The sequence below is a fragment of the Diabrotica undecimpunctata genome, chromosome 2, assembly GCF_040954645.1.
Source record: "Diabrotica undecimpunctata isolate CICGRU chromosome 2, icDiaUnde3, whole genome shotgun sequence".
NCBI lineage: Eukaryota > Metazoa > Arthropoda > Insecta > Coleoptera > Chrysomelidae > Diabrotica > Diabrotica undecimpunctata.
Genome location: NC_092804.1, coordinates 127,994,234 through 128,017,126, shown reverse-complemented (window position 1 = coordinate 128,017,126; position 22,893 = coordinate 127,994,234).

Below are 22,893 nucleotides of genomic sequence, written 5' to 3'. Positions count from 1 at the left end.
TTTAAAAAGGTGATATTTTTTAAGAAAATACATGAACAATAAAACGTTACGATACTCCGAGGTAAGTTATGTAAGTAATGGTAAACACTACATTGTACTTCATGCTGAAAATCATGAGGGTTTTATTCCTAACGATAGTTTAATTTTTTGTCCACAAAGAATACCGGTTAATACCATGGAAATATGGATGCAAATATTTTTGAAGAAAGGATTGAAGAAAATTTGTTAAAAATCGGAGCGATCATTCATAATAATGTTATATAATGCATTCTACCACTCAAGAGTAGAAGAAAGATTTCCTTCAAGTAGCTGGACAAAAGAAGAAATAAAGTTGTGATTGACAGAAAAGAAAATTTATCACAGTGACATATTTTTAAAAATTGATTTACTTGAAAGGTGTGGATAGCAAAAAATTCGAAAGAAATTTGTTACTGACCAAATGCCTCTTAAATATGGCCATGATGTTCTTCGACTTCTGCCCTACCATTGTCACTATAATGCAATTGAGTTTGGGGTATAGCCAACAATTTTTATGATAAATATGCATCCCAAACAACAGATGACGCTAGCGTTCTTAGTTTATGGAAAGAATCGCTAGAACAAATAAAGGCAGAACAATGGCAAAATTCTATTAGACATACGGAAGACATAATCGGTTAGTCTTTTCAAACCGAGCGAGTTATAGATGAGGTCCGGCCTCTAATTATTCGGATAGAAAATTCAGATAGTGACGACTTCAATAGTGAAATATCAGACAGTGAATAGGACAAATCGTTTGCTAAAAAGAAGTAACAAAAAAGTGTTTCGGGAATTCAATTCGGACTTTGTGATGTATTTTAGTTAAATGATAAAGTACCTTAGATCTAATTACTGGACTGCTTACTCTCAATAGCTTTGGTATTAACTACTGGACTACAGGTGTTTAAACATTTTGTTTTGCTCATAAATTCGGAAGTAATTTAGTGCCAATTTGTTAAAGGTTATATTAATTACAGTGTCTGCAGAAAGTAAAGTCTTGGATGTATTTTATTCAAATTTGGACATACCATTTACTTGGCAAGTATTTTTCAATTTAACTGAATGAAAAACCATTTGTATAATTTTCACTCTACGCAAAATAGAGACTTATAGAGACCTTGATGAACATTTGATGTTGACAAATATTTTCGAGTATTCGAAATATTCTGTCCCACATACAACTAATGTTTGTATTTTGAGAACGATTTCCGAAGTGGAAATTGAAACGTCAATAAACGTATTTTAACCTCTAATTGTGGCTTATTCCCATTTAAACAGTAATTAATTTCTGTTTTTGATATAATGGCACATATCATATTTGAATAAAAAATATAGAGATTTAAAAAGTATTTTAATGGAGATAACGGCCAAAGAGGACAGAACTTAAACTATTATTAGTCAATTTCGTTGTACGGGAAAACAGTGCTGTGGAAATATATGGCTATACTTCTAGCAAATTAAAACTTACGCGTCGAAATTTTTATCTTTGTCGCTTGTATATTGTGTGGTACTGGTTTGAGTGTGTTTAATAATGGTAAATGGTAAAATCCATAATAGATTGGATCGATAAAGGGTACTAGGTCAAAAATATCTTTATATTTCAAATACTCTATGGATAGAGGATTATTATAAGCTGGAAGTATCTGAATATTAGACATGGAAGTTGACCTGCCTCTTCTTAGCATGGACATTGAACGAAACGGTTCATTGGGATCTAATGTGTATTTGAAGCCTATATCACTATCCGATTTGTAATGTATCCACAATACATTGTGGATTCCAAAAAAAAACAATTTTTACCTTTATCAACATTTCTTTTTATAAAATGCGTTGTTAGAAGTTTGGAAAATCCGAAAAATCAGTTTGTTTCATAAACACACGTGCACACATAAATTTCGTGCCACACATAACAATATTTCCGTTTTGTGGTGATAGTGCGAATCGTCAAATTGAAAGTTCATAACTTTCTTTTATAGAAAGCCTCACTAGATGTCAAACTAGATGTAGCCAAACACTTCTGCAAATTAAATGCAACTACTACAAGCTTGCCTAAGCTCCGCATAATTTCTTCTTTGTCGCCTTGTTTTGTTGTATAATGAAAGGAAGCCTTATCTTGGTGTTGTTGGCGTTCATTTTCTAATCTTCCTTTTTCTTCTTCGGAGGCACAACTTTTTATTTTCAGAAATAACGAATCACAAGTTTTGCAAGTGTCATTAGATGGCTTCTTAAACTATAAATTAAGATTTTTAAATAAGTTTCGAAAAACACTTAAATTCAAGGGGGCGTCAGTTGCATTAGATTTTGTGTCATTGAATTTTTGTTTATATAGCGTATATAGGATTTGTTAATTTAATTCTTGCCCTAAATACTGCTTTGAAGTGTGGCTTTTACTGTAGTGGCTTTCGTATGTTGAAAGTGTATTAATAAAATTTCGAGCAAATGAGATATCTGCTTCTAATCGCTTGTTACCTGAAAGCTGCATACCTCTTAAATCGGATTAAGTATGATAGAAGTAGGAGATGCTTTCTTGTTTTTAACAACGTCATCCCAGAAACCTCTGGTTTTGCCAAATACTTTCAAAAAGCAACATTTACAGATATTACCATCCATATTCTCCAACTTATAAAGAACGCAAATTGCCTATTTTTGACTGAGTTACCACGCCGTGTTCTTTCTTTAGGTTTTACTGTTATTAAACTAGCCAAATAAAGTTTATATGTATCCCCAGTTGCCAAGTTTCTGTAGTCTCTAAAAATTTGCTTTAGATCAATAAGGGCAGTCTTTTCATGACATTTTGCTCGACAGTTTGTGGACACAGGTATCGAAATTTTAGCTGAAATGCTCTTACCTTTAGAAATAATGTATTCCTTACCCTTTATTTTTTTTTACCAGAACGAGCTTTTCTTAATTTCCGTTGCATTGGACACTGGCTCTTTTTTTGCAGTTATTTGCGTCAAAGGAAAGTGATCATCTAACTCGTTTTGAGGGTCTTCGGAATCCGCTTTTCCATGTTCATGTTCAGAATCTGATGGTTCCCATAAATCTCTAGATCCAGAACTAAAATCATCACCAGGAGTTACTTCAGAAGCTAATATATTCAGCAGATGAGTATTTTCTCCAAGATTTACTGGAGAAGATAGTGCTGGTTTTAAAACGTGCAAATTGTTTTCTTTACTTCCAGAGGGGCGTGCATATTAACCTGATTCAACATCAGTCAGTTCTACACCAGTGAGAAACGAGTCATCCAAAATGTTGCTAGTAACATCTGTGCTTACCTAAACAAATGAAATTTATTATAAATCATACATTAAATACTAATATACATAAGTATTTTTACACATTCGTATATATTCTTGTACACAAAAATTGAGCAATTATTTACCACATAAAATTAAACATTAAAATACTTACTTTATTAAAAGACGACTGTTCATTTTCTAATAAACATATCTCAATTATTTTTGTAATACGAGAATTTGTATTATAAGCCATGTTTACCAAATTAATCGATCCCATTAACTGCGTCATTCGCCTTCGAAGGATTTAGACAAACTGAGTTTAATACCATGATACTAGTTTAATACTGACTTACTGACTAAGTATATCTAAACAGCCTCGATAGACCTTAATACCAACACAATGCAATCGACATGTTCGTGAATACGACCAAATACTCATGAATAATTATGGTAAGTACAAAACAACGAAAAGAAAAGTTTGATATATTCATGTAATTTACCACTTACATAAAAAACTTACAGAAAATGCTACTTAAATATAATATTTATTTGAATCAAAGATGTTAAGTGGAACATAATATAAAATTACCAAAATAATTTGCATATTATTTAATATAATTATGATAAGTACCAATTATCACATATGGACCAAAATGTTTTACCAAAAGAATGTGCATATTATTTGATCTAGACATGATAAGTACCAATTATCAGATATGAACCAAAACGTTATTGTCTAGTTTTGTTTTCGGGTACAGGTTCAAAATTTGAATATTAGGGACTTATCGATATTATACCAAGCCATGGCACGTTTTCTAGGCGTGATGGACATACCATAGTCAGATCAAATGAAAATAAATCAAAAACAAAATGCATTGCAGACGTTATCATGTTTCTCCCAAACACCACAGAATTAATATAAGACCCAAACAAATAAAAATATGTTATTTTGAAAGATGCTAAATTGATTTTATTTGCAACAGATCTTATTGCATATTAGGCTAAGGATAGTTTCTTACTTAACAAATCGATATAAAATGACCAATTAAAGTTGGCTATAAAAGTACTAAGAAATTTTACAGAATTAACGATACTAATCTGGTTGTTATTAAGAAGCAAGGGTTAAAGAGGTTGTTTATAGGATAATGCTACTGGGTTATCCACGTTAAAAGTGAGTAAATTAGAGTCGCACAAGTATTTTCTTGTAAGAACAGAAGTTATAGTTGCATGAAGAGTTGCAACATGAGTTGCTTTAGATGATACTGGTATCATCAGCAAAAAGAAAACGTTTTCCGTCGATTTTTAAATTATTGGTGTTAAGTTATTGGTATTGATAAAGAAAAAGAAAAATAGATGACCCAATACTGAACTTTGTAATACTTCACATACTTTTGTGACTAAAGTCAGTATCCTTCGCTCTAACGAGCTGTTAACTATTCCTTAAGTAAACATTAGCACCACTTTAAAGAAATACCTGAAATTCCGTAGAATTTTGTCTTTTGGTATCAAAATGTCATTATTTACACAATCAAAAGCTTTGGTATAGTTACAAAAAACAGTGGCAGTGTAAAGATTATTATTTGGTGCCTACTAAAGCTCATGGAGCACAGAAAACACACCATCACTGGTATATTTATTAGATAGGGCAAACTGATTTTGTGATAAAACAAGACAAAGGACATATGTCGTGCTTTTATAGGTCTCTCAATCATTTTGTATAGTACCGGTAGTAAAGCAATATGTCTATAGTTGCAGGCATTAGTATAATAATTTTCACGATCATTTTATCTAAACGTACCATTTTGTTTGCAGTAATTTCATCTTTAAATAAACATTACAAATACCATATTTTAATTCTAAAATGTTTAAAGTCTAAAAAGGAAAACGGTTTAAGTTTTTCTTTTTTTTTTTTAATAGAGCTTTTTCCTACTGTTCCTGTATTTCTTCTAAATGCCTTTCTTAATTTCCAACTAATATACCATCATCAGCATACATTAAGCACCAGAGGAAGTTACCCCATTATTTACCTAATATCTGATTTAACACTGAGAGAATAAATAAAACACTGAACCCTGATACAGTCCTACTTTCACCAGCAAAATAAATAAGTCTTTCACACACCTCTCACAATCTTCACCTAACTACCGCGAACTCCTTTCTTCTTGAGCGCCCAATACAGAATCCATCCAGAAACTTTATCATTTACAACTCTATCATTCACAAAACTCGAAGATGTCTAACCACTTTGACTAATGAATTTGAACTGGATCCATCTTTTTATATTTTAAGTTTTATTCCTAGATCATTTACTTGTATAACTGAAATATCTCGTACGTAAAAATAGATAAGAGCATTTCCAATTCTGTAATGAATTCGACAGTTACTTGATGAAAGTGTATTTTATCAAGCAAGAAAACACTAAAAACTTTTGTTTTCAACACTTCCACAAATTTTTATTATAATTAGTTATCACTACAGCTGTTTCGGCAGAGTACCTTTCTCAAGTGAGCTATTTATGTTATGCATTCAACACTTTACAGTCTTCAACTGAATAAGTTAAGTAGGGGAGAACTGTTTGCCTCAAGTTGGTAATTAAGAAATAATATCTGTATTTTTTTTTGTTACTTTTTATTGATTCTAATAATAATCGCTTAAGGCCTTTATTTTGAATGTCAAGAATTTGAAATTGGTTAATAAACGAATGATTATGATCTATAAGGTAAAGTGCGTAAAAGCACTAACACATTGAGGTATACAAACTTACATGTGGCAACTGCCCAAACAGATAGCAGAATACAAAATGTATTTCAATAATAGAAAAACAGATTTTACTTACGGACTTCACCTTCTAGAATATAATCTTTCTTTTAATAACCAATTTGCAACCCAAACACGAGTTACATTTGCTAAACTCTTTTACCGTTTTCTGTTTACACTTCTAATGTTAATCTAGCACTTCTCAATTAGGTATTTTTTATTTTTAAGGTAAGAAAAAAGATTTTATTTCACTTAATAATTTCTATAGAGAGAAGATAATACAAATCAGTATAATTAGATTCAAAATAATTAGAATCAAAGGTCACGACAGTTGTTATCGGAAAACTGAATAACGGGCATTTCCATTAATAGTGACATTAAGCAATCTGATTCCATCATACCGTTTTATTAATTTCTTAATGGTTTTGAAAAATTAAAAACAAAATTAAAAAGAGTTGACTTGGTAATGGATGCCATTAAGGATATCCATTATACGATAACAATAAAAATATTGTATGGATTCTTCCAAGAAAGTGATTTATAGTTTATTTATATCTATAAGAATCGTTTTATACACTACTCTAAAAAAATTAACACATCACGTTAAATGTACATTAAGTTTGGAACTATTTTTTTACTAAACGGTTTCTAAAAAATATCATTTTATCCATATTTGGAGTGAAACAATATAATTGTGGTTTTTTAACTTATTTTGTAATAGTCATCCAGCGGAATTTATTAGAAACACAAGTTACATTTTATTATTACTGCGAGATAGTTTTATCTTTTTTAAATTTTATCGTTAAAAACTTTTCCCCATTTCTCTGTTATCAAACATTATACAAAACTTAAATCTTACGAGATTTAATGGACATTTAAAGCAAACGAAAACGCTACTTACATAAACTTTATTGCCATTTAAAACAAATAAAGAATAAAAAATATAACCTAAATAATCTTTATTACAAGTTCTTTCTCCCAAAAGCACTTCATAGCGGGTAACGAGTATTTCTGTCTTTATTTCTAATTACTTCATTACAGCGACTATGCATACTTAAAATCGAGGTCATAATATTTGGTCAAACTTCTCTAACCATAACTTTAATGTCGTCAAAAGAGAGGTTACTGCATCGATATAATACACATACGTCCAAAAGTTTGGAATATTTCATCTTTTTATTGATTTTTATATAAAATATAAACTGTTTTGAATAGTTAAGCATCATTTTCTTTTAATTCTCAATACTAAATAAATCTCAAAACCAGATTAACGATATGCAAACAATTATTTATTCTTTTGGAGTGAAAAACTTACAATGTACAACTTACATTTAAAAAAAAATTATAGAAAAAAACAATTTTTAATAAAACTAATAATTAGTATTTCCTCCATTGGAATGTATGCATGCCTGTAGGCGATTTGGCATGCTGCCGATTAAGTGGTCGAGCTGGGCTTGCGGAATTCTCTTCCATTCTTCCCGAGCAGTATATTTTAGAACTCGAAGTGTAATAGTGAGTCTTCTCTCCATAATCAGCAGTGGCGTCCGTGTACCACTCATAATACCACCCCAAACCATAATAGTGGCACCTTCAAATGGGACACGCGGTTGGAATGTTTCTGGTCCGGCTTGTCGTCCTGGGGCCCACCAAACCAGTGTTCTTCGCGAATCAGATACCAAGCCAATTTTTGACTCTTTAGAGAATATCACGTTATTCCAGTTAGGAACATGATGCACCATTTCTTTAGCCCATTGCAACCTTACTATTTTGTGTTGGTAGGTTAGTTTACCGCATTTAGTCTGAGTGCTATTGTTTGCCGTGAAATATTCAGTCCTTGAAGCCTAGAAATTTCTCTGGATATACCACTTGTAGATTCCAGACGATTTCTACGAGCTATCAATGTTATCTGCCGGTGTTGTGCTGCTGTTGTACATCGACTTCTACCACATCTGGGATGATCCTTGACGTCATTTGTATCTTGGCTTTTTTTTTAATTTTCGATACAGCATTCTGGGTATTATCGCGATATAACTTTGACTAAAGCCCTGTTGTAACAAAGGAATTACATGTTGATAATAATGAACCAGGTTTATTATACAGAAAAACTACTGACCATACCTCTACACCGTCAATGTCATATACAAATGCATGAGTTGATCGTCTGGAGCCTTTTTTGAGTAAGTGGTCAGCAGGTAGCTTACAATTAACCTTCAGTCTTACAGGACCCAACAAGTAAGAACAACGCTGTAGCAGTTATGAATATATTAAAAAATAAAAATTACGAAATATACTTTGTAATGTAATTATTTACATGATATTATTCTGCAAAGTCTGAAAATAATGGTATAAAATAATGTTGGTTTTAGTTGTCATTCATCCAGTCAATCATTATTTTCCTTAGCATTCCATGCCGTGAGCATGGCACACTCTATATAAAACATGATTTCTTTTATTACCCACACTACGAGTATGTACCATTTTTAAATTTTCTTATATTATAATGTAGATGCAATACATAAACAAGTAGTATAATAACGAATAAACAAAGAAGCAGGGCATTTGTACATGTTTACAAAACGTCGTAACACTTAGTAAGACGAAAACAGGGTATCTATAACATGTATTTAAATGTGAAGTTACTACTACAAAATAAAATAATAGTTTTCGATTTTAAAATGAATAAAAAGTAATAGTAAACGCATCTATAATCGATATTAAAGAGTAATGGAGAGACCGTATGTGGGTGCATGCCGTGGAATTTGAGCAAAATTGATGAAAGGGTAGGAGCGAGTGAAACGTTGAAAAATTCCAGTGAAACAAAACAAGAAATTTATAAAACTGCCATAAGACCAGCTGTGATGTAAAAAAAATCCATTCATCATACCTGATAAAAAAAGAATAACTATTGCTGGTAAGGATAATAAGATTGCTTAGATGAATTAAAAGAGTGACAAAAAAAGATACTACAGTAGGTGGTATAGTAGACTAGCTCGAAGCTTACTACTTTATTTTGTTTCAAAAATTTCAATATTATTTTTAAAATTATATTAAAGTTGTTTTATAATTTTTTTAATATTTGTATTTATTTATTATTTAAGATCAGAGGAAGACAGTGTTAAAGACTGTGTGTTTTAAGAAACCAGACGGTAGGGGACCAGTAGGACTTTCTAGAAAAAGATGGAAGGATGATGTTGAAGCTGATTTATCTAGGATTGGGATACAAGAATGAGAAATGGAAGCGCAAGATCGTAAAAGATCGAGTGCTACAGTGAATGCGGCGAAGACTCATCCCAAGTTGTAAAGCCAGTCAAGAAAAAAGAGAATATTTAAAAAAATATATAATATACGGTTCGTATCTTTGCACATGTATAAAATTATTCACGAACTATTTTTAAATTTTGTCTCATTTCTACTCACAGAATATAAAATGTTGAAATTAAGCCGCTTGTTGAAACAGTCTGTGATAAATTCTAATCATTGAACCTACTTATTGTCAACTTCACAGCGTTGTGGTATTTACAATAATTATATTCATATTGTTTAATTGTCCTTTACATTTTCGTGCCCTGAGTTTATAAATTTTCTCAAAAAGAGTTGTTATAACGACTTACTGTTTAATTAGTGTTGGATTCCTTGATGTAAGTATAAATTTTGCAGTATTTTCTTACCTTTAATTTGACGTATCATTTTTGTATCTGGCTAAAACTCTGTCTAACGGAGCGATATAAAACATTATTTGTTGTCATAAATATCAAACAAATATCAAACAGAATATTTTTTCAAGGTTTTTATTTTTAGAATATGCCTGGAAATTTTGGAGGAATGGACGTTTCATAATTGTTCACGTTGGTTCTTCTAAGGGATTTGTTTCTGAAGCAAGTTTATTGTTTTGTCCTAAGTCTACACATATTGATTACCATGGAGAAATAAACAACGACATTTTTACTAAGTGAAGAAGGACACAAGTAATTCCCAATTTAGAAGAACTATCGTTGATTGTAATGGATAATGCTCCATATCATAGTGTTCTTTTAGAAAAGCAACCTACCACTGCTTCAAAGAAAGATGAAATTGTTACCTGGCTGACAACAAATAACGTCCAATTTGACTCAAAATTTACAAAACCTGAAATATTACAAGTTGCAAAAATGAATAAAAAAGAAAATGTGTATGTTATTGATAAGTTACTAAGAGAGCATGGTCATGAAGTGTTGAGACTACCTCCTTATCATTGAGAATTCAACGCTATTGAATTAATTTGGGCAAATTGCAAGTCATATTACAATAAGCATATTGGTAGGGACAGCTATTCTGATAGTGTTGTTATAAATATGTGGAAAGAGGCGCTTAATTAAAGTAATGGAGACATTTGGGAAAAATGTGTAAGACATACTCATGAAATTATTCAAAAGTGGTGTGTTTGAGAGCAAAATATAGTTGATATTGATATTCAACCCATCATAATAATTCCTGGAGATAGCTCGGATTCTGAAAGTGAAGGAAATATATAATTTTAATATTTTGTTTTTTTTTTAATTTATTTTAATAATTTAGTCATATTTGTGGAAATAGGTTGTAACAAAATAATTGATCCATTCTTTAGGCTAAAACAATGAAACCTTTTACACATAACTTTCCACACTTTGTTTTGGAAACTACAGAAAAGATCGATACACAAGTAAAAAAAAATTGATAAAAAGTCTCTAGGTAAGCGACATAAGGAAAGTCGTATTATTTTAGCCTAATAGATTGAGCACTAATTTGTAACAAAACTTTGTAGGTTTTCTACAAATTAATGTATTTTCGAAATTTTTCTTTTTCCATTGTTTTTATTGTTTTGTTTTGTAAAGTTTAATTAATTTTTTTTGTGTTAGTAGCTTAGTTCGAAAAGCATGCACAAGAGTTTTTTTTTTTATCTTTTAGGGCATTTTCTTATGCTTAAGCTTAAAAATTGAATGTCATATGTATACGATGTAAATGTTTAATATTGTATTTTGAATGAAAAGTTTTTTTTCATCCAGTAACTGGCTTCGACTGTTAAATGGTTTGGTGTATAATAAATAAATAAATATGAGCATTTAAGCTGTTTGATCTTGGGTCCATCTTTCTCGACTACAGTATTTCAAATAGAGCATTTCTTCCAATAATCATAATAACGTTGAATATGTAGAAAACTCAAAATTACGTTCCATACAATTCTATAATGAGTTAGAATCTAACTCGATGATTTAAATGAATCATTATGTTGTTTGCTCCTTACGTCACCTGTTGACGTATCAACAAAGAATACGTTGTTTTCTTGTGACAGACCTGTCAAATTCAAACGAAATAACAAATTATAATAAAATATAAATAAATATATTATTTGGTAGTAAATTGAATTGAATTATATAAACCTAATAATATGCATAAAAATAATAATTGCATTTATATAAAATTATTTTAAAACCAGACGAAGGCATCTTGTGGCGCTAGATCTGCGACGTTCGTCTCAGCATTTTACTAGAGAGAAAAAAATAATACAACGCCAGTATAGAAGCTTCGCTTCAAATAGTATAAAAGTCTGAAGAGATATCTTAGGAAAACTATTCGGACTGTCATCAATTACAACCAAAATGAAAGAGCATAAATTAACTTACTTACTTAATCAGTAGACCCATTTGTACCTTTCGGTGTTGGGCCGTTTAAAATACAATTCATTACATTACACTATTTGACGGTCTTCTGAGGTGTCCTAGCTCTTAACGAACTTTCTCCATTCCTTCCTATTGGGTGCCATCTGTGTTGCTTCCTGCCAAGTCTTACCCTTACTCTGTAGTATCTGCGAGATGTCACTGTTCCATTCTTTAATGGGTCTTCCTCTTCTATTCTTCCCTATTGGTTTGGCGTCCCACACTCTTTTAACTTGTCTATTATTGTCCATCCGGGTTAGATGTCCGAACCATGCCAATTTTTTCTCTTTGATTTACTCGAGTATCGGTTTGATTTTGAGTCTTTCTCTTATTTCTTCATTTCTGATTCTATCAGTTCTTTTTACTCCTATCGTTCTTCTGAGGTATTTCATCTCTGCTGCCTGAATTCTGCTCTGATGTCTTTTGTTTAATATCCAATTTTCTGCTCCATATGTCACTGTAGGTCTATATATTGTTTTGTATATTGTCATCTTGGTCTTTGTTGATATTTCTTTGTTATTAAGGAATCCTCTATTTAGTGCTTGGAATAGTTTTCCTGTGTTTTCCATTCTGTTGTTAAGGTCATCCTCGATGTCTCCTTTGTTGTTGATTACTGTTCCTAAGTATTTGTATGAATTTGTCTGTATTATTTTTTGTTGGTCTATCATTACTTCTATTTGATCTTCCGTCCCTTGTTTCCTTGATATTTTCATTATTTGAGTCTTCTCTTTGTTTACGTTTAGGTTGTATTTGCTTGCTTCTAGGTTCCATTTCTCTAAGTTGTATTTCAGTTTTTCTGCAGTTTCCGCAATTAATACTATGTCGTCTGCAAATATACACATCTCAGCATTTATCATTTGCATTCTGTTCCAACCGATGCAGTATTTCTTGAATGTTTTCTTACATTCTTTCACTATCTCATCTATTACATTTATGAATAGTACTGGGCTAAGACTTCCCCCTTGTCTAACTCCTTGGGTTGTTTCAAATGGTTCTGACTGTATATTTAACATTCTTACTGTATTTGTTGTTTTCATGTATATACTCTTTGTTGCTTCTATCAGTTCTTCACTTACTTGTTTCTTCTTTAGGCTTTCCCATATATCTTTTCTTTTGACTGAGTCGAATGCTTTTTCCATGTCTATAAAACTCAGATGTATTTCTTTATTTTTCTTTAAGGCTTTTTCTATTACTTGTTGCATGGTGAATATATGGTCTTGTGTGTTGTGTCCTTTCCTGAATCCACTTTGTACATCCTCTAATTTATGTTCTATTTCTTTTCTAATTTTCCTTTCTATTATGGTTTCGTATACTTTTGCTGCTACACATAGTAGTGATATACCTCTATAGTTCCTACAGTCTCTTGTGTTTCCTTTCTTGTATATAGGTATAATTACTGCATTTGTCCATTCTCTGGGTATTACTTTTCTCTTCCATATTAGGTTATATATGTATAACAATTTTTCTTTTGCTTTTACTCCTATATATTTCATCATTTCTGGTGCTACTTCATCGCTTCCTGGTGCTTTTCCAATCTTTATCTTTCTTATTGCTTCTTCCAGTTCTTCTTTTTCTATAGTTTCTGTATTTTCCGTGTTTTTCATGGATACTCTCCTGTTGTGGCTTTCCTTCTCCATTGTATTCGCTTGATTTTCATTCAGTATCAGCTGAAAATGTTCCCTCCATCTTTCCATTATTGTCTTATCGTCGTTTATTATTGTTCCTTCCTTGTTCATTATTTGTTTCAGTTTCGTTTCTTTGTTGCTTCTTAGGTTTTTCAGTGTTCTGTAAAATAATTTTACGTTTTCTGTGCTGTTTTCTTCCATTTTTTCCCCGAATTTTTCCCAACTTTTCTTTTTCTCTTTCTTAACTATCTCTTTAAGCATAAATTAAATTGTATATAAAAAAAAGTAAAAATAATAATCATGCGATATTAAGAATTGTTTGGTTTTAACTTTCTACATACAATAAGAGAGAAATTCTACAGAAGTTACTTACGTAGGTACAATATGTGATGGAAATTAATATTGGTATAACTTATATTGATACACAAAAATAAAATGATAAAAATTTCTAGTTGTTACAGTTATACATTTTTTATTCTAGTCTCTTAAAATATTATAATATAATTGCAAATTCCTATTCTTTAGAATATGTAAGTAAAGTTACCTAAAATAATTTCAGATATTTGCAGTTATATAGGTTACGAATACTTCCCTAGTGAAAATTAGCTACTTACGAAGATGAAATCGATATTACGGCATGGTCAGTGCATCCCAATCATATTAGGGATAGCTAATGTACGGTAAATATCTGAGGTAATTCCTGACCCCAGAGATATTAGTACGACGACTTGTTAGAATAAGAGACATGTAGCCAAGTCATTGGTAGCTAATAACGTGGATTTCCAATAAAAGCTTAATTTGATAGGTTATTAATTGCGGTTAAAATAAAATAAAATAAACTAATTTTTCTTATTAATATACCGTCTTTTTGCGAATGTTGGCGTTTATTATGACCACTTGAATTTTGTTAACAGTTGCTCTGAAGAGGACGTTAAAGTTATTTTTTAAATCGTGATCTTTGTATTGATTGTATCTTGTACCTAGCATCACATGGCCTAGATGTTGTACTTTTCTAATTTTTTACTTTAACTTTTTCCCTGTCCTGTGAATTTCATGTGATACATAGGGATTATTTTTAAAACGTCTGTGCATCATATGTAATGCTCAATCAATAGTTTATTTACAGTAAAATATTTCTTCAAAGCACATGAAATATATTCAGTCGGCTCTGCTAATCGTATCATTTAAAAGTATATTTACGACATCCCTTATGATATTGGCTGTACAGGTTATGTATAAGAGAGGAAACTTGATCTCCATATTACCTCCTGAATACAAAGGTATTTATAACGTGTGCTGTTATTTTAGACTACTATTGGAAAGAAAGTCAACAATGATTTCTAGATTATTTATTAATTAAAAAAATGTATATAAATTCCAAATTTTTCATCACAAAAAAAACCAGAAATTATTTTTCGTGAGGTCCATTGAAACATGGTAGGCAAAATGGTTTCTCGTAAATCCTACATTCCATAGATACTTGTTTTGCTTCTTTCAGAGCTCTTTTACGATTGTGTTCTAGACTTTTTTTTTATAACAACCATTCCACCGACTGCGTTGAATTTTTCCATTTTCTTTGCGTGCAATGTTTGTTAATTCATGAACTTTTCGAATGGGCTTTTCTATTTTCTACTTGGTATCGATTCCAAGTAAAGATTTCGCCAAACATTTGGTAAATGAAGCTAATGGCATTGTTTTATTACTATAAAATTTTTTATATAAGACCCAACTATTAACAACTGTAATACTAATACATTCAAAAAGGACTTTCCTATACCATTTGACACTTTTACGAGCAGGACTGTAGTAAGAAATTATTTGATCTGAAAAGTCTATACCACCTTTAATCCTATTATTATAGTCCAAAACTGAAGTAGGTTTTCTAATTATTTCACCTTTGCGATTTCTTCTCCCAGTTTCCTTCATGTCAGTGTCATGGAAGGTTGAAACCATGTAAATTGTTTTCTTATCTTGATAATTGAATACTCGAATTACGTTATTATTGATTGCATATTTGGGATACCACTTCGATTAACCCTCATTGTTGCACAGTATTCTGTGTTTCTATTTTTCAAAAAAGTGGCTAATAAAATACTGCTGTACTAGTTGTCTGCTACAAGAGTGCGACCTTTGTCAAGTAATGGCTTAGATAAATAAACAATAACAGATTCGGGGTGATCTTATCCAGGTAATATTGTAGACGTACCCTGGACGCAGTATATGGAGAAATTCCATATATATTCTGACATCTCGCATAGCTTAAATAATTTTATTCCATATTTATGAGACTTACCGGGATTATATTGTCGAAATAGTAGTCTTCCTCGGTGAGAAATCATAGGTTTATCGACTCTTTTTTCTTCCCCTGGAGTATACATCTCTTAAATTTTTAAAATAGATAACTTGATGAAAGCATTTATTTTATATAATCTATTGTTAGGTTGAGCTGTTAAATTATCACAAACGTGCCAGTTTTTCAATATCAAAGAGAATCTGTTGTAGCCCATTCCAATTTGGTCAAACATTGGATGGTAAAATAGACTGTCTCGTCGCCAATAATCTTCTATGTTCGGGTATTGGATAAGTCCAGTTACAAGCAGAATACCTAAAAATTTTTTCATCTCGCATATTACATCGACCCATTTCTTCATTCTAGAGGACCTTCTTAGTGTATGTGTTGCCATGTATTGCAGCGCATAACGATTTGTTTTAGTAGCCATTAAATTGAAGATTTCATCTTCAAAAAACTGTTGGAATAATATATCAACAGGATTTACTACATTTTCATCTGTAACTAGAATTCTCTTTTATAAACCGGAATTTCCAGTAAAATTTACTCTCACTCTTTCCTGAAAGTCTGAACTCTATTCTAAGATAGGTTGTGTTGGTGATGGTGATAGACGTAATTGAATGTCTTCTTCGGAAGATGAACTTGTTGCTGAAGAATCATTTGAACATTCAGAAGGCACATACTCGTCATTTGAATCACTAAAATTTTCTGGATTATGACTTTCACTCTTTTCAATAGACTCGTAGCTTCTTTTGTTACTACTATTGCCATAAAAGTGTGAACGAATCATTTTTATAATTTTATAGCATTTATAAGCTAGAAAGAGAATAAATTAATAAACTAATAAATATATAATAATTTTAAGTAATGTGAATCACATATGATACTCACATGTATCACAATGTAATGCACGTGGTTCTTGTTCTTAGTATTTATCGTCTATTACCCACAACACTGCCACAGTTTGGGTTTGGAAATTTCAACCGCCGCGCCGGAGCCTGCATATCCCCACCGCATTGGAGACGTACGAACGCGCGCACTGAAAATCGGTTAGACTGGCATGGGACACTACAAAAGACTCGTACTTTTGTAGTGTCTTATAGGATAAAGTGTTTCACAATATATGTTGTATAAACACAAGGAAGAAATAATTAATTTTTGAAATGAAAAAGACAGTCAAGATTTCATTTCACGTACAAAGCGTCTATGTATCTGTTTATACGTATTTCGCTTTAATAAAGCTCATCAGAACAGCTATTCATAGGCGTTCTCAACGTGAAAAATAAATATTTCCTGTCTTTAAGAAGCAACAATAAAATCGCTTTGAAACGGACGCAATAGCGACATCTGATATTAAATCCGTAAAATAGTTTCGAAACACAATTCAGATATCTGCCTTAATTTGAGCCTTCTAAAAATTGCAAGACATAGCAGACGTTGATAAAGATGTTAATTTTTAATTAATTTTTACTCAGCTATAACAAATTTTATTAAGAGTTTTTAAGAAATTTCAGTGAATTAGGTTAGGTTTATTAGTTTTACGGTTGAGAATATTAATTAATAGGATGATTATATTTTATATGTGTGAGGCGTGAGGCATACCATGTTAAACTTTAGAGCCTAGAAACCTGAACGGGCTATTATGACCCTCCATGGGCTGTCATTGATCATAGATAATAATGATGATGATTATATGTACCACAAATATTTCCAATAAAAGAAATAAAGCTTCAATCTTCACTTTCTTTGTCTCAGTTCCTATAAACTTTTCATGTAGTCGAAAATAAATGATTGCAAAATAAATGTGTTGATATTTTAGCGATTAAATATAAACCGACCATTTTAAAATACAGTTCTTTGTCTATATACCGAAATATATTGACGATATTTTTAGCCGTAAATTCTGAAGTAAGCAATGGATAATTTTACATTGCTTTAATATAGAGCCATATAGAATGTTTGTCTCTGTACCGTGGTTTTGCCTGCGGTATGGCGATAACACACACTCGGTTGTCAGGACATATTTCCAAACACCAAATACCACAAATGGAATCACATCTGGTAATTAGTTTTACGTGGCAGCGACTTTCGCTTGCTCATTTAGAGCATGTCACTTTATTGTTCGAAAATATGTTTTCCGTGTATTGTTGATTACTGTAAACAGCCAAACCGTTTATGAATTGAGACATTAGCGTAAGTATTACAAAATGAATAATTATCCATGCTAATTATTAAATCTGATAATAAAAAATTTCGAAAAAGAAGCGATTATATAATAGATAAATAAGTTATTTGAAACTTATCCTTTTTCTTACTTACTCCATCATGCTTTTTTTATTTCTCTTCTCTTCTGCCTCTTTATAGGTATTCACTGGTTTGCATTTCTATACTATATTAAATGTTTTTTATATTAATTGAAGGGGTGAGTGGATGAAGGAAGTAAGTAACAAAAGTAAGTTTTTGAGAAATTTAACTCCAAAGTTTTATTGCTGGAACTTTTTTATTAATCGATTTTTTAAACCGATTTTTTTTATTCTCACAGGTAGGATATGTATAAATTTTATTGTAAAAACAAAAATCCCCCCGATTTTTAAAAACTTATTTGAAAAATATATATTTGTACTTACCTCTTTTATCCAAAAATTTTTTTGTGTTAGAAATTATGTCTATGCCAAAATGAAGGGGGTATGTGGACTTACCTCCTTTATCTAGGATAAATATTTGCATTTTCTTTTAAATAAGTGCTATAATCAGGAAAAAAATAACATGGATGTCAAGTAAACACTTATATTTTTGGTTTTACAAAGGAATGACAAACACTGAATTTCTAAGTAGCTTTTGAATCAGTCTAAGGATATTGTACCACCTTCTTAAAATTTTTGTTGCTCTATAATGGCTTTATAATACCACTTATCCCTTTCTGGAATGAAGCAAAGCTGTTCTTTTAGATTGTCTACCTTTTCTTTGCTTAAGGATCCAGTATTTTGGATATGACTTGGAATGTTGAATTCTTCAGGTAAAAGGGATGGGAAATTTTTCTGCTTGAGGATATATACCATTTTGAAAGGTGTGTAGTAATCGTAAGACTTCTTGAAAAGGTATGATTTAAAGATATCTACGCGAATCCACTGTATTCCAGTTTTGAAATTAACCTTTTCATTAAGAAGATCTTTTTTTCTATTCATTAGTTTCATGGTTTTCATAATATTTTCCGTGTCTCTAAAGTGATGTTGCATGTCTATCACCATATTTTTCTTGGTTGAAGAAACAATCACATCACGATATTCATCAGGGATGAAAATGTTTTGATGTTTCTTTAGTCGTTTCTCAATACGTCCAAATGCTCTATCCGAGTCTAAGTACGAGTGTCCTACCTCTGGAAACTTGTGCTCAATCGTTTTAAAGATGCCTTTGCCCACAAGATACTGAAACAAATATACCATCAAAAAATTTTTATTTTGCCCGGCACACGAGTCCGTCCACAAAACTAGATGATATTTTCGATTGTTCGTAGAAAACAATTAAAAATTTCCGAGCTACCTCTGGAAGCTTGATTTTCGGTCCATGTGCAGAAAACGGTTTTTTCCACATTTTTGGTTATTATGTGGATTTCTAAGTTGTAAAACCACATTTGTCTAAGATAAAAGGCTTTCGAGGTACTAAGCCTAGGTAGGGGCATAGTTTGCTTTAGATCCAATGTTACATACACAGTGTTCTCTGATTTGCTAGCAAATTCTCTATCTGCTTTTTGAGATTCAAACGCTGATTTGTAATTTTCAGCGTGCTCTTCATTACTTTTGCCAGAATCGCATGTGCTACATGTATCGCTTTTGGGATAACCAAAAGACAGATTAAATTCATTATTAAAAATGAATCGGTATGTAGCCTCTTTTATTTGAAATTTTTCATTTCTTCCGTCAGTTCGGCATTTGTCTAGGTAAAGTTTATGCATTCTAGGGATCGAAAGTTGCGGTGAAAGATATTTTTTGTGAATATTACAATGCCTGGAGTAGTGCGACTCTTCTGCTGGGAAACTTTAAATATGCTCAATGACGTAAGCAGCAACTTCAGCAGCGGCCTTGTTAGGTCTGACTGCGTGTTTTCCCCTTCTGTCCGGTTCAGGAGCATTTTTCCCTGATTTTATTGAAGTTTGGATTAGGTCAACCTTTTTCAAGCTGATTGCAAACAAGGAAATGAAAGCCCGTTTGCATACGGTAGTTTGCCGGCCACTACAAGTTACATTGTATTGGTAGGTGGCAGTTTTATGCTTTAATGCTCCAGTTTACTTTCTCATTGGTTCCCTTTTTTTAATGCTCTTAAAAAGAAGGCAGTTTTTTGCATTTACATCTAGTTTGTAGTAGAAAGAAAATATTGATTCCCTTTCTTCTACAGTTATTGACTGAGAACACTTGTAACGGCAATTTTCATTGCACAAAATCCCAGAGTTAACGGTTTTAGCGGGTTTTGCTTGGCCTATTTTAGAAATGTAAGCCAGACCACTTTCTCTGCACTTGGCATGTTTTCGTGCTTTCTATTCTTTAATCTTTTTCTGTCTTTTTCTAGTTACTTTTACTTTTAGTGGAAATATTTTTTTCTTGGTTTTAGTGGGCCAATTAAGAGCCTCTTTATTTCCATTTTCAGGAAGAGCAACGATCTCATCATATGGAAGTTACTTGTAGTTCAAAACTTTTTATTCTTTGTGGTATGGATGAAGGAAGTAAGTACTTTATCTTGTTACTTACCTCCTTCATTCACTAGATATTTAAAGTAGTATGGTCAATTACCTCCTTCATACGCTGGCTATCTCAGGTATTTTAAATCATAGAAGGCTGGGGATAAGTGGAAAATTTAATTTAGCACTTACCACCTTCATCCATGCGGATAACTCATTTTCTTAAAAAATGTCACTTACTCCCTTCATCCACTCACCCCTTCAATTATAAGTGTGCCCATTATTCCACATCGTTGCTTGATTTCTTTATTTCTCATTTGCTCTCCCTTCGAAATTATCAGTACTCACGACATTATTTCCGTATATATTTTTCAATTTCCCATGATAATTAACATACTTATATTTATACTCGTATATAATATGTATACATATATATGCCGACTCAATCGGATCAAAAAAAGTGTGGATATCTGCAGATACTTTGGACCTCATTTAAAACAGTAGACTTGCTGGAATTGAGAATTTTCTTAGGAATTCCTAGTACCGACAGCTATCTAGAGCTATTCAGGCTGCTTGTAGACAAGACAAGAAGACAAGAACAATCATATAGAGAAAATCTGCAGTGAAATTCAACAACGTGTCGACACAAATAACACCAAAGAACTCTTCGATAAAGTTAGACTAACACGTAAATTCAAGCAGAAATCTGGGTCTATCAAAGATGGTAAAGGCAATATAAAGACGGATTTGGACAAGGCTATAGATGTTTGGAGGGCGTATTGCAACCATTTATACGCCGATCTGGACCTGATATCCCCGGACACCCCGTATATACCTGAAAGTCAGGCCACCACTTTCCACTATGTTTTAACAACAGGGACACATTACACTAGCTTTGAATCTGAACCTGACATATTTTCTTATGAAGTGGAATTTGCTCTGAAAAGACTTAAATTAAACAAAGCAGCAGGCTATGATCTCATTACTGTTGATGTCTCAAAGCATCCATCAGCATGTGAAGTGAGAAAATTATATTGATTGTGTAATGAAATATGGCATACAGTGTTCTGGCCTGAGGTTTAGAGTAAGACCATAATCATACCTCTACATAAAAAAAGTCAAACAAATAATTATTGTAACAACCATAGACTACTAGCTCTAATATCCCACGTCAGTAAGGCAATCCTCTACATTCTGAAACGTCGTCTAGAAAGTTGGCAAATAGTACCTGAGCATACTGGATTTATGAAGGGCAGATGTACTAGATAATAAATCCTTAATGCAAGAAACATCATTGAAAAATCAAAGAATATCAGATCCCGATATTTACATAAAGGCATTTGATAATGATATATGGGACAAATTATAGAACATATTGACGACAATGGGTGTACCTAAATACTTGACTTACTTTATTAGCAAACTGTATCAAGATAACCTGGCAAATATTCGAATGGACGAGAAGTATGCTACGGTGAATTGTTCATTGTGAATTTTTCATGAAAAGTTTGCCGCCATTCTTAAAGCATATACATAACTTCATACAAGGTAATGAGAATATACAGCCGTTGTCTCTTTCTACCTTATACAGACTTCTGAAAGATATCGGATTTGTTTATAAGAAACGTGGCCGAAGAAGCATCATGGTGGAGCGAGAGGATATTATTCATTGGCGCCATAATTATTTGAGAACTATACGACGTTTGCGAAAAGACCATTGCAATATCATATATTTGGACGAATCGTGGGTTAATGTTGGCCAATCTATAAATTACGAATGGTGCGATACTACGATACAAAACAGTCGTGATGCTTTTCTCAAAGGTTTAAGTACTGGCTTAAAAGCACCTACTAAACGAGGTCTACGATATGTTTTATTGCATGCAGGTTTTTCAGGAGGTTTCCTTCCTGGCACATAGCGTGTTTTTCTGGCAAAGAAAAATGATGGCGACTATCACGATGAAATGGATGCCGCATATTTTGAGTCGTGGTTTAAGGAAAAATTAATATCAAATTTACCAAATAATGGTCGCAGGAATGTCATTGTAATGGACAATGCATCGTACCACTCCCGTAAAGAGAGATTCCCTAACAATTCCTGGAATAAAGCTGCAATCAAGGAATGGCTAGTGGAAAAAGACATTTTTTTCGAGGAGTGTAATTTGAAATCCGAGCTATTAGAAGCAGCGCGTGCTTTTAAAGATCAATACGATAAGTATCATCTTGATGAGTATGCTTTACAACATAATGTTTATATTTTAAGGCTTCCTCTATATCACTGCGAATTGAATCCTATAGAAATGGTGTGGAACCAAGTTAATGGTTTCCCATGGAAATGGGTACCATTAGGTACCCATAATACCACTTTTAAAAACAACGAGGTACGCCAGTTGATCGACGACGGTTTCGCACGCGTCACAGAGGAAAATTGGCGCAATTATGTCTCTCATGTTGTTGAGAAAACGGAAACTAAGATGTGGACTGCGGACAACCTGCAAGATGACGTAGACCAATTGATAATACACGCGAGCACAAGGGAGAGTAGCGTAAGCGAATCCGACATCTCGAATGTAGAGGACGACTTTAGTATAATTAATTGAATATCTGTGAGTAACCTCGA